Source organism: Dasypus novemcinctus, chromosome 15 (assembly GCF_030445035.2).
Source record: "Dasypus novemcinctus isolate mDasNov1 chromosome 15, mDasNov1.1.hap2, whole genome shotgun sequence".
Taxonomy (NCBI): Eukaryota; Metazoa; Chordata; class Mammalia; order Cingulata; family Dasypodidae; genus Dasypus; species Dasypus novemcinctus.
Window position 1 is genome coordinate 62,887,340 of NC_080687.1, and position 14,473 is coordinate 62,901,812.

General features: G+C 33.9%; 1 non-coding gene across 1 annotated transcript; it reads right to left on the reverse strand.

Annotated features, from left to right (window-relative positions):
• Nucleotides 1–1,533: 1,533 nt before the first annotated feature.
• LOC111760842 (U6 spliceosomal RNA) lies at nucleotides 1,534–1,637 on the reverse strand. Its single transcript, XR_002794422.1, has one exon. It is a non-coding gene; the product is annotated as a U6 spliceosomal RNA (small nuclear RNA).
• Nucleotides 1,638–14,473: the final 12,836 nt, after the last annotated feature.

The window sequence follows — 14,473 nt, forward strand, 5'->3', positions numbered from 1 at the left end:
TATACTTGTGCTTAGAAGAGTTTTCACTGCATATGCCAAAGATTCTAATCTGTGGGGTTTAAGAATCTCTGACATTTTGCACAAACTTCTATTTGTTTCTATGCCTTGTGTTTGATTGTGCAAGTTAACTTTTTTGTTGTTGTTCTTCTTCTTCTCTTCCTTTACCCAGGAAGGGGAAGTGTCACTATTACCAAAACACAATGAATTCTCCAACTTTGTTTCCCCTCTCTCTGCTCTGGGAATTTTTATCTGCTGTAAACTGTGCAAAATTTGGATAGGCAAATATTCTTCCAAATATACTGCTTAAGCCAAGAAGTCAGCTTTGAAAGAACAAAAACTTTCAAAAAATTATTTATTAGTATATTTATTAATTGATTGATTTTACTGAAGCTTCTCCTCCCTGAGGCAGAATTGCAAAGTCTAGTTTTATTTGTTGAAGAACAGAGTAAAAATAATTACTACTGTGAATAAAGAATATATTAATATAATGAAATATTATCCTAGTATGAACTCATGATGAATTGTAAAACATTGATTAAAATGCAAGAATCATAGCTAGTATAACAAATATCTTAAGCTCCTCATTCTAATATTAAAGGTGCTTCTTTTATCTAGGAATTCAGTTCATAGCTTCTCTGTTTTATTCAAAGGTGTTTAAAATTCCAAAAAGGACAAAGAACCAATGATTTAGTAGAAATCTTTCTCAGAATATATTCCTAGGTATTTGAATAAATATATTTTTTATTTGTTGACATAGCTACAGCTTATGTCTGTATAAAAAAAATAAAAGAAGCAAAAAAATTTGGCTCTATCTTCCTCCCCTCAACTGTTACATAGTTGAGAAAGCACCTAAAATTATCTGTACTTATCCACAAGGGCTATGATGTTTCTCTGAATACAAACAAATTGAAGTGGAATTTGTGACTGTTGGCCCTGGAGTATGAAAAAATCAGGAGTACACACAATGGAGAAAAATTAAGATAGAAACAATGAAGCTCAAATGGCAGTAATGATTGTAACACATTGAGGGGTAAAGAATGGAATGTATCAGCAGGTGGGAGATAAAATTATCCTTCTTTGTGCCTAATCTCAGGTAATTGAAAAGTGCTCTACATGTTTTGTCTATTTTTTTTTCAAATTTTTTCCTTAGCTAGACCCAGTTGACTCAATGTTCAATGTTCCATTGAGAGAACTGGAAGCATCATTTTGTTATTTTTTCCCCTTTTTTATTATCTTTTTTTTTTTTTAAGATACACAGATCACAAAAATGTTACCTTAAAAAATATAAGAGGTTCCCATATACCCCACTCCTGATTCCCCCCACTCCTCTCACATCAACAACTTCTTTTATTAATGTGGTACATTCATTGCATTTGATGAGTTCATTTTGGAGCACTGCTATGCAGCCTTGATTATAGTTTGTGTTGTATTTTACACTCTCTCCCCGTCCATTCAGTGGGTTATGGCAGAATGTATAATGTCCTGCATCTGTCCCTGCAATATCACTCAGGACAACTCCAAGTCCCAAAACTGAAAAATATGGAACGCTTCACGAATTTGCATGTCATCCTTGTGCAGGGGCCATGCTAATCTCTGTTTCGTTCCAATTTTATTACGTGTGCTGCTGAAGCAAGCACCATTTTGTATTTTAATATTCCTGTATCCTTTGGGTCTTCTAGAAAGTAGACATTGAGATGGAGTTAGTACACAGCAAGTAATAACCGTGAAAGATAAAAAAGATTTAAGCTTGGGCAGGAAAAGCCTTCAGACACAACTGGAGATCAGACATATGTGAAAGGAAAGGAGTAAGGAATTAGAAAGAAAATCTCAGACCATGATGCAGATCAGAAAATGTTTTGGTCCACTCAGTGGAAGCTCTACAGTAGATTTCCTTGTTTGAGGAATTCTGTATTAGGCAGCAATAGTTCTAGCTCGGTCATGAACTAGGGCTGTCTGAGAAGACCATGGCCCGAATTTAAAAGCTGAGACAGATCCTGAAGCTAAACTCCTTGCAGCTGAATGGCAAGTCCTTTCTTGAGGGGAGATCCAAGTGACATTCCACGGCTGCCACAGCCCATTTCATCTACATAAAGGATGAATGCTTAATCATTTCTAAAATGTTTGAAATTATCCAATAGTAATAAAAGTAAATTAACTGCCTTGGCCAAAGATTATTTAAATTAACAGAAAGGGAGTTTTTCCTTGTGTTTTAAACTCTGATAGGGAGGATGGAAAAAAGGGGGCTTTTAAAAAGAGAGCATGACAAAGTAGAAAAAAGATAGCATTAGATATAAATGTAGTTGTCTGACCACTTCATGTTCTTACTAATCTCTCAGCATGTATTTATTACGTCCTTACTGAATATTAGAAATCACACTTGGAAATGGAAATATCAATTTGAAAAACGTACTGCCTACAATGAAGCTTCGCACTGTAACTGAACAATATAACAAAAAATCAGCAGTTATAAAACAAAGTGTGAGATACTCTGATAATCACAGACATCACTGTGCTTGTCATCATTGTTTTGGACAACATCCATCATCATCGTCACTGAGCACTTGCCGTGTGCTAGGTTCCCTGCTAAGGCCTTTAAATGGGTCATCATATTTAAACCCCGCACAAAAACCCTGTAGTTCAGTAGCTCAAAAACATTTGTTGAATGAATGAATAAGTGAAAGGAAGAGAAATTGGGATTAAGGGAGCGCCATTTAAAGCAGAGGGAATGAAAGTAAGAAGGCTTGGAAACATGAGAACCTTGGCACATTTTTTTTTTCTTTTGCCCACAATTACTTGTGGCTGAAGCATAAATTCCATGTTGTGAAGGAATGTAGAATAAGGAAACCCTGGAAAAAAATGGGGGAATGCTGATCATGATGAACTTTGCCTTTGTCTTGAAAATGATTGGGGAGCACTGGAGAAATTAAAGCTTTAGCTTCTTGCTTCTCTGCCTGGGTAGTACCTTTTCCTCACCAGCCTCTCAGGATTTCTGTGGTTTAGCCTAATGGTATGTCCACAGTGAGAACATTACACAATGGTGTCACAGTAATCCAGTCTCCTATGGCACTCCATTCATACATTAGCAAGAGCTGGGAGCTTGTTAGAAAATTATATTGCACTTTCACAGACTTCTAATGATAATGCAAAATCTCTATCACTACCTCAGACTTACTGAATTAGCATCTTTGAAGGTGGGGCATGGGAATTTAAGTTTAATATGCTCTCCCAGTGATCCTGATGCTCAACCAAGTTTGGGAAGCTCTGTGCTAAACCAGAGCTACGTAAAGTAAAGTGGTGGTCTGCTCTCTGAAGCCGTTTGGCAACTGTTACTGATTTGTAGGGAGATAAGTACAGAAACTGGGAATAAGTGTTTAGAAACATTTAAGTAATCAGAAAAATGTTATGTCATTGACTAAAATAATTAAAATTTGGGGTACTTTGTATATTTCATTTTTCTAAATAATTCATTGCTATTATATTTTAAAGAAGTACCAGTCTACAATGAATTAGAGATATGCTCGTGTGCACACACAGACATGCACACATATACACAAATGAATTGGCCCTTCTTCACCAAAATTTGAGAAGCACTACTTTGCACTGCACTATGGTGTCTCTTTTGACTTAGTTTCAGGTTGGGGCATCCTGTTTACACAGGACATTAAATGTTCCACTTTGGGAAGGTAAATGCTAACATGTTTGCACCTTGTATATGCCATTACTGTTCCCCAGAGTCCCCTGGTTTTCAGCATTGGGGCTACTTGACAAATGAGTCTATTTTTCCTGAGAGCTGTTGCTAGGAAGCAAGTTGCCTCAGTACCAGCTTCTTACAGTTTGTGCTGCCTTCACTGTTTTCCAGATGTTTTCATACCTAGAGATTAAACAATAGACAAAAGAAGCCAGAAGGAAGGAATTTCCCTGCAATATGTTTTGGTAGTGCTACCATAAACAATTTTTTAATGGCTCTATGGAAACAGAGAGAAATATATGGATAACTGTCATATTGTAAAATTATCAGAAGTATTTAATTTTCATAAAAACAAAATACCCTTTAGAAAGTATCATTAGAAGTCTGTGAAAAGGCAATCTAAATACTTTTAAGCATTATCTGGGGAGACCTTATGCAGTACAGTTTTGAGGGGGAGTACATAGCACTCTTCTGCTTCTGTTTAATAAAATGGGCAAGGCGATGTTTTCAAAAAGGAGAATTTCCTCAATAGAAAATAATTAAATGAAATAAATGAATCTTTACTTGTTATACAAAACAATCCATAAGCATGATGAAAAGATGACTTGATAGAAGTTGACTCAAGTTGTTATGACAACCAGAATCTGAAAGTACCTGGTTGAGTGTGTCTGTTTTATTTTTCTCCTCCTTCCTGCCCTTTTAAAGAGAGGGAAAAAAAGTTGCCTTCCATTTGATTTAATCATGATGTTAAAATGTCAAAGTATCTAATAAGGATGATTTCACATCTATTTGAAGACTGAGTGACATTTCACCTCAACAAGAAATTAATACAGTCATAGGCAGGAGTCTTTTAGAAAAAAAGAATATGATTGTACATTATCAAAAATTGTTAAAGAATCCTAATTTATTATTTTAGGCTGTTATTCTTACACTTAGGTATGGTACTAGGGTAATCATCTGTTTTTTTCACCTGAAGAGGAGAATATGGATTTGTGAGGATAGAAGGGGTTCGAAGTGGGGATCACTTATTTAATGCTCTACCCAGTAGCCTGTGTCAATTATCATGTGACAGCTCTCTTTCCTTTTATTTTGTCTTCAAATGAAAAAAAAATAAGGTTCCTTTCTTTGGATCTAAAACCTAAAAACATATATTGTAAGAATAAGAATGGTATGAAAGAGTTAATTTTGCTCTACCTCCTGCATTCCTATTTAATTACTCAAACTTCTCCTTATCCTTCTATATTTGAAAGTAAAATTACCATGAAATCTACATTGACAACAGAGCAGTGAGTAGGGATCTATCCAGAATAGCTGGATTAGCACCTTTGGGATTTATCCTTAAGCCAGTAGAAACTTTTACTGAGTAGGAATGGATTGTTTATGTCCCCTTTTGAAAGCAAATTATGGATCCTTAGAAATAACCTGTCCATTCTCAATAAGGGAGTACCCTACTGAGGTGATTCTGTTGGCTTGCTGTTCCAAACAGTCATCAAATGAGATGTTTTAGTATCTTTTATTTCCTTTTTCATAAGAGAGGTGTTGATTCAAACTAAACATCTAATAGACTCACCTCACATGCACTGTCTCCTGAGGAACTGTTCATCCATGAAAAGGTTAACTCAAAGGAAGGGTATCTTTGGGGCCCTCTGTAGATACACTCAGGAAAGGACAGTGCTATTGGTTTAATAAGTAAAATCAGTGGTATTCTATGTGCTCCTGTGATTTCTATATCTTGCTCTATAAATGACAAAATTGGATTGTTCATTGTTTGCTGAAATGATGTTGCTGACCTGTGATTAAAGTCCCCTTTCATCTTGAGTTACTTTTCTGATATTTTAATAGAAAAGCTGAATGTATCGAAATAAGGGTTTCCTTTAAAGATGATTTCCCTAGGTGAGTGTCAATGTGTTAGCATAATTTATTAACACCAAGAATTTATAAACAGTATCAAATAAATAGTTGTATGATGGCAGGTTTTATCCCTCAGCTGCGCTAGATATGATTCACTCTCTACATCAGAACTTGTAGTCTGAGCTTCCTTAGGAAAAGAAGGAAAACACTTACTGAAAAAAGAAAAAAGAAAAAAAAACTTCATTTAAAAACTTCAAGCCGTTAAAAAATGCACTGGAAATACTAAGTATGTAGTAAATTATATACTTGAAAATCTTGAAATTGATAAAACTCCAGAAAACTGTGAGATATGTGGCTCCTAACAAATAGAATTACTCAAGAGTAACTAAGCACAATTGCCAGGGAGGAAATACTTTCCAAAAGAGGTAGGACATTTGTAAACACAATATGTGAGTCTGTATTTTCCAGGAGAAAGAAGTTAGATTTTCAAATGTGCCCTTGATCAAAATTAGGTTAAATATCAATGTACATAAGAGACCCAAAGAGGCTAAGTAACTTAGGTTTTACACTGCTAACTAACAACAAATCTAGAAATCCAAAGCAGCACGACCTAAAAACAGTTTTTAAGGATTCTAGTGTTCTTTGAAATCCTTACTAATTTGTTTCATTTTTACATTTGGACTTGTGTTTGTGCAAAGGACCAATGCTTCTGATTTTTTTTTAAGGTAGGAGGAGGTAGACTATTATCCTGAGGCAGGACTTTTTAAATTCAGATTTTTTTTCTGGATAGCCCAGTAAAAGTAAGGTATCTCATATTCCCACAATTCCCACAAGTCCACTCTGAGGCAACTTTCAAACCCAGCGTCCTTGCTGAGAAAACACTCTTGGGTTGTTTTTTATGCCCTGGTACTGGAAGACAATCAATATAGGAGGAGGCCTGTGACAAAATTCCCACTAAAATTGTGGAAGGATCAGGTGTGACAATGTATCCCAAAGCTTGTTGTGTTAAAATAGTAGAGCTTTATTATCTGATTTTTTTTGTGAGCTGGGAATTTGAAGTCAGCTTAACTGGTTTGAGGTTGTAGTCAAGATGATATGTCATCTGAAAGCTTGGCTCTTCAGAAGGATCTGCTTCCAAGATGGCTCCCTTGCATGGCTGATGGCAGGAAGCCTCTGTTCCTCACTGGCTATTGGCAGGAAACTTCAGTTCTTCTTCACATGGGCCTAGTCACAGGGTTTCTTGATGTGGTTTTCATAATGTGGTGACCGGCTTCCCTCAGAACAAGAGATCCAAGGGACAGGATACAAAGAGATAGCCACAATGCCTCTTAAGACCCAGTCTCAGACGTCACACCATCATATCTGCCATGTTCCATTTGTTAGAAGTATTTCATGAATTAAATCCCACATTCAAGAGGAAGGATTAGACTTCCCCTCATTGAAGAGAAAAGTATCAATAAGTTTTCGGATATGTTTTTAAACTACTACAAGTGATAATCATCTAAGCCAATCTAATTTCTGCTCTCAAGCAACTGATCTTGAGATAGGAGCAGAGAGCAGACAACATGGAGATACCAAGAAGACACAGAAGCTGTAAGTTAAGAAACTATGACCAGAAACCTTGAGGTAGAGAAAAAAATACATATCGTAGATGGTGAGGTTGTGGGCTGGTGGTAGCAGCAGCAGCAGCAACAGCAAAAACTGTAAGAGCAAAGACATAGAACATCTGGCTTATTTCAGTGACAGGAGATTGACAGCATTTTGCCATTTGTCTTGGATTGTGATCTAAACATGTGAAATCAGACATACTGCTATTCTGGAACTTTTGAAAGACTGTCTGTTTTTCTTCTTCCCATGGGTATCTATACACTATCTCCACTCTACTACTTCAAAGTAGTTCTTGAAAGTTAAAAAAAAAAAAAAAGGGAGAAAATGCAGTTTTTAAATTTATTTTTCCTTTTAATCAAAGATATACACATTTACTATAACAATTTGGAAATCACTGAAAAAGAGCTTCAAAATAAAAGCATCAGTAATTCCAGCATTATTTTTCAATACATTTTCACATAGATAGTATTTTGTTTTCTTACCACAGTATGCTTTCTCCATGTCATCAAAAACACTGTGAATTTCCCAAATCATCTTAAAATCTTCATTATTGAGTATAATTTATCTAGAAAAATCCATCAGTTCCTTTCACAGTTTGAGTTGAGGCAAATGAATACCATCATGTAATCACCACCAAAGTCATTATATACAACATTCCCATCAACCAAAAAGTTATCTTGTACATATTTGCTATCAATGCCCTACTCCTGCTCCCAGCTCTTGTCAACCACCAATCTGTGTTTGGTCACTATAGTTTTGCTTGTTCAATAATTTCATATACATGGAGTCACATAGTATATAGTATTTTGTTTCTAGTTTCTTTCCTGAGCATAATGGTCTTGAAATTCATTCATATTGTCACATGTATCAGTAATGTTTTCCTTTTCGTTGCTAACTAGTAAGCTTTTATATAGATTTACTACTGTTTATCTGTTCAACAACTGATGAACATTATGGTTATTTCCATTTGGTAACTATTAAAAATTAATTTGCTATGATTATTTGAGTGTAACTCTTCCTATGAAAATGTTTTCATTCCTTTTATGTAAATACCTGAGGTAGATTTGCTGGATTGTATGATGAGTATATATTTAACTTTATAAGAAACTACCAAACTGTTTCCAAAAGTGGCTGCACTATTTCCACAAACAATGTATAAATGTTACCCCACATCCATGCCAATATTCAATTCTGGTAGTTTTAATTTTAGCCATTGTAGTGTGTTTCAATTTTTCATTTTTCTTATGAGTAACTATACTGAACATATTTAGATGCTTCCTTGTCATTCATATATATTTATTTGACAATGTGTCTATTCAAAATTTTTTTGTTTATTGCTTTTTTGAGTTATAAGTATTCTTCATATATTCTGAATAGAAGTCCTTTATGATAAATATGCATCACGAGTGTTTTCTCAAAGTCTGTGGCTTGACTCTTCATATTCATAATAGTGTCTTTTGATGAAAATAGTTTTCAATTTTGATGACATTCAATTTAGCAGTTTTTTCTTTTATAATTTATTCCTTTTGTGTCATAAGTAATCTTTCCCTATCTAAAATTACAAGTATTTTCTCCTATGTTTTCTCTTGGAAGCTTTGTATTTTTAGCTCTTACATTTATGACTAAGATCCATCTTTGTGTATGGTATTAGATAAGGATAGAGGTTTTTTACATGTGGATATTCATTTGTTCCAGTGTCACTTGTTCAAAACACTATCCTTTCTCCATTGAATTGCTTTGTGATCTTTGTTGAAACTCAATTGTTAATATATGTGGGTTTATTTTTAGACTTGCCATTCTATTTCTTTGACTGCTATATCTATCTTTACAACTGTACAACATTGCCTTGATTATTGTAGCTTCGTAGTAAGGCTTGAAATCTGGTTCAATATCTACCACTTTGCTATTTTTTCTATTTGTCCCATTTTCTTTAGCTGCATTATTTTGGATAAATTGAGTATTTTATGATTCTTTTTAATATCTACTAATGGCTTATTAGGTCTACCTCTTTGCTTTAATTTTTTTTTAGTGATTACTCTAAGGCAGCATTTCTCAAACTTTTTCTTCTCAGAATTCCTATACACTCTTAAAATTATTGAATATTACAAAGAACTACTATAGGTAAGTTATGTCTATCAGTGTTTTATATTAGAAATTAAAACATTCATTTAAAAATATTTATTAATTAATGAAAAATATCAGTGTTAAGTTACATATCAATGTAAGTAACTTATTTTAATGAAAAATAATATTTCAAAATAACAATATTTTCAAATGATTTAATGGGAGGAGTGTCATTTTTACATTTTCCAAATCTATTTAATATCTGACTTAATAGAAGGTGGCTCAATTCTCTTATCTACTGCATTCAATCTGTTACAATATGCTATTTTTTTTCATTTTCTAAAATTAGAGAGCTTGAGGTTTATAGAAAAAATTGTGCAGCAAGTACAGAATTTCCATTTACCATAATCATACATGCACTTTTCCCTATTATTAACATTTTGCATTTGTGTGGTAACTTTGTTACAATTGATGAAGCAATATTATTATAATTACATTATTAACTATAGTACATAGTTTGTATTAGGATTCACTCTTTGTATTGCACATATCTATGGTTTTTAAAATTTTTATTCTGGTAACATATATACTACCTAAAATGCTACTTTTATTGACGTATATGAAGAAAACCTAGTTTCATACAGTATGTAGCTAGAAAAGACAGGAGTATTTTAATAATCTTTTTTATTATGTTATTTTTCTTTGAAAGAAAACTTGAAAACTTAAGAAGTGATGTTTTTAAAAAGTTAGTTGCAACGTGAAATCCAAAAACATATTAAGGTACTGCTGATTTAATATATATTGATCTGTATTGCAAATAGAATAAATAATTTACTCATGATTTTAAAAAATTCATTAGTGTTTAATTTTAATAATTCACTCAGTTATTCGGATCATCCAAATATTGATATAAATAATCATACAATTTCTTCATACATGTTTTAACTTCTGAAAAATTCTACTGTGTATTCATGAAAGAATGAGAATAGAAAAGACAAATAATATCTTAGTATTATTATGAAAATAGCTCTGGCCCTGTGGGCCCTCTGAAATAGTCTTGGGGACCCCCATGGATACAAAACCACACAGTGAGAATACTTATCTAGGGTCTACAAATTACCTTTTTATCTTATTGCTGTCTCCTTTTAATTACCATATAGTACTTCATATATCAAGTAAGTACATTACACAATATACATCAATTGCTCCCCTAATATCCGCTGTGTCATTGTTATCCATATTTTGCTTCTACATATGGTTTAATTTCTTATTTTTCCTTTAAACTGTCAATTGTCTTTTAACAAGATTATAAAATTTGGATTTTAAAATATGACCCACACATATACCACCATACTGCCATTTCTGACACTGTCCATTTTTTGTGTTAATACAAATTTTCATCTGTTATCACATTCATTTTGCACGAATAACTTCCTTAAGTATCTCATGAGTGTAGGGCGTTTAGCCATGAATATTTTCATCTTTTGTTTTTCTGAAAAAGTCTTCTTTCCCCTTCAATGTTGAAACATTGTTTTTGTTGGATAAAGAATTCTAGGTTTACGTTTTTTTCTTCTTTTTATCTATGTATTTTGAAGACCTCTCACTATTCCTTTCTGCCTTACATAGTTTCTGACTTAAAGTCTGTAGTCTTTCTTAACTTTATTCTTTTCTGCTTTCTTTCAAAATTTTCTTTTTATCACTGGTTTCCAGCAATTTGACTATGATTTGTCTTGGCATGATTTTTCTTAGTATTATTCTTTTTAATGTTTATTAAACATCTTATATTTGTTGATTTATACTTTTTTCATCAAACAGAAAATTTGGGGGCATTTTTCAATTTTTTCTTTGCTGGAAACCCCCCACCCAACAATAAAAATGGGATACTTTTTAGGACTCTAATTTCATATATGGTCTGTAACTTGATGTTGTCCTACAAGCAAGCAAACTGTTGTTTTGTTCAGTTTTTTTCCTTCTTGTGTTTGATTTTGGGTAGTTTCCATTATCATGACACCGAAGTTCTTTTCTGCATTGTCTAATCTGTTAATTCCACCCTGTGTAATTTTCATTTCATATATTATGTTTGTCATCTGTTGAAATTACTTTCAGGTCATATTTACTTCTTAACTTTCTCATCTTCCTCTCCTTAGGCTCTACATTCTTGAGGATGTGGAGCATATTTATAATAGCTGTTTTAATTTCCTTTTTCACTAATCTCCTTTATTTCTACATCTGTTTCTACTGATTGATGTTTATCATAGTTATGGACCATATTTCCCTGCTTCTTTGACTGCTGGGTAATCATTAATTAGATGCTAGATATTAGATTTTATGGGTTTATGTGCTCAGTTTTGTTGTATTACTTTCCATGTTGTTGAATTTTGTTCCAGAATGCAGTTAAGTTACTTGAAATCAATAAAACATTTTGAAGCTTGTTTTTAAGCTTGGCTTGGGGAGATGTTTTCTCTCTAGGGATAATTTGCTTTCGCTACTAAAACAATACTCTTTTGAGGATTCTACCTAATACCAAATGCATTTTTTGTTTTGTTTTGTTTCGTTACTTTGCCAAATGCATTTTGAGGTCTCTCCAGTCTCGCTCATTACTGCCAAATAATTCTCAGTCCTGTATGAGCTTTAGAAATTTAACTGCCCACTCATTTCCAGTGATTCCTTTCCTGGCCTCAGGAGGTTTCTTCTCATACATGTGCTGATCAGAAATAGATTTAAGGGGATTCATCTGTAGCTCTAGAGTTCTCCTTAATGCAACTCCTTCTTTTCTGACACTCTGACCCACAGATTCTAGCTGATTTGGCTTCTCCACACTCTAATCTCTTTCTCTTCAAATCAGTGAAACTGATTGGACTGTTCCTCATTGCACTATGACTGGAAATTGTCTCTGAGCAGTAAGCTGGGGGACATCCATGAGTCTCACCTCATTTGTCATCAGGTAACCATCAACATTCTAAAATTGATTTTTAAGGCTAAATTTGCAGTGTGTTTAAGCAATTCCAACTATAACAAATTAGTTTTTACTTTAAGATAGTCTTGAAATCAACACTGGAGTGCTTTAGATTCCTTTTGGAATATTTTTCTTGGTAAAATGACACAGCAAAAGCTGTAAATATTTTTACATGATATAAGACTGATAAAGAAATTCAGTTATAATTCTTAAATAAGGCATTTCCATTATACTATTAATAGCAAATTTTCATTTTATTAACAAAATAAAGTATCCTTTTAAAATTTACATAACTTCTTTGCAAAATCACTAATTATATATATGAGAAATAACTATAGTTACAAATAGTTACAAAACTGAAAAGCAATTGAACTTTCATTTTTGATTTTGTAGATGTGAATGTCCAAAGTTATCTTACCATTGATGACTGGATAATCTGTCTTACCCTGGGATGAATGTCAAGTCAGAAGTTCAGCCCATCATTTACTGAGAATCTATGCCAGGTTAAGTGGTAACTGTGCTACATGCTAAGGATTCAGCAATGAATTTGAGCATAATTTTGGATCCAGACTACTTAGGCTTAAATCTTGACTTTGTACTGTTAGCTATGTGAAGTATAGAAAGTTATTTATGCCTCAGTATCTGTTGGTAAGATGGTGTTGACAATGCTTAGGGCCTCTTGACCCCGATAAATTTAAACTTCTATGCTCCTTAACATCTTCTTGAACTCACAAGAATAAGGGACACTTCCAAGAGAAAAAGTGTTAAGGTTACATCAGCATAATAGAATGAATAGAGGAATGCTCTTTCATTTTTTTTTTTTTTTAAAGATTTATTTTTATTTATTTAATTCCCCTCCCCTCCCCCGGTTGTCTGTCTTCTGTGTCTTTTCGCTGCGTCTTGTTTCTTTGTCTTCTTCTGTTGTCGTCAGCTGCACGGGAAGTGTGGGCGGCACCATTCCTCGGCAGGCTGCTCCCTCCTTCGCGCTGGGTGGCTCTCCTTATGGGTGCACTCCTTGCGCGAGGGGCTCCCCTACGCAGGGGACACCCCTGCGTGGTAGGGCACTCCTTGCGCGCATCAGCACTGCACGTGGGCCAGCTCCACACGGGGTCAAGGAGGCCCAGGGCTTGAACCGCGGGCCTCCCATGTGGTAGACGGACCCCCTAACCACTGGGCCAAAGTCTGTTTCCCTGCTCTTTCATTTTTAATTCCATATAAGAGTTGTGTTTGGACTTGTAATGACATCTTCCTTGAGTTTGGTTGGAACTTTTCTGTAAAATCTCCTGGTTTTGATTCTTTATTTGAGAAAATATTGCCGGAAGAACACACAGCAAATGGACACAGAGAGCAGACAACAGGAGGGGAAGGAGAGAGAAATAAATAAAATAAAAAATAAATCTTTAAAAAATAAAAAATAATAAAATTGAGGAAGGGTGCTGTGTAACAAAGTATCCCAAAGTTCCAAAGCTTATTGTGTTAAAAAAAAATAGAGAATTTTTTATCTGATATTTTTGTGAGCTAGGAGTTTGAGGAGTTTATTCCTGGGTTCTTGATTCTATTTCATTTATCTATTTGTCCTTATGCTAGTACCATATTGTTTTGATTTCTGGAGTATTATGCTAAGTTTTGAAATCAGGAAATTGAAGACCTCTAAAACTATTCTTATTCAAGGCTATTCTGGGTCCTTTGCATTTCCACATGTAATTTAGGATTACTTTGTCAATTACTGCAAAAAGAATGCTATCAGGAACTTTGATAGGGATTGTTTTAAATCTGTGGGCTGAATTTGGTACCAGTGACATACTAACAATATTAAGTCCTGCAGTCCATGAAAAGGCAATGTCTTACAATTTATTTAGGTCTTTATAAATTTCTTTCAGTGGTGTTTTATAGTTGTCAATGTGCAAATCTTGTAATTCTATCATTAAATCCATTTCTAAGTATTTTAATTTTTGATGCTATTGTGAATGGTTTTCTTAATTTTGATTTTATTCTCTTCATTGGTGGCATATAGAAATACAATTGATTTTTAAATATTGATCTTGTGTTGTACAACTTTTCTTTACTCATTCATTAGTTATAGTTATTTTAGTGGATTTTTCAGTATTTTATATATACATATTCAAGTCATCAATGAGTAAAGACAATATTAGTTCTTTCTTTCCAATATGGTTACATTTTCATTTTCTTGCTGAGTTATTGTGGCTAGAACCTTCAGTACAATGCTATATAGGAATGGTAAGAGTGGACATCCTTGACTTGTTGCTGGTCATAGATGGAAAGCAGTTTTTCACCATTAAGTGTGA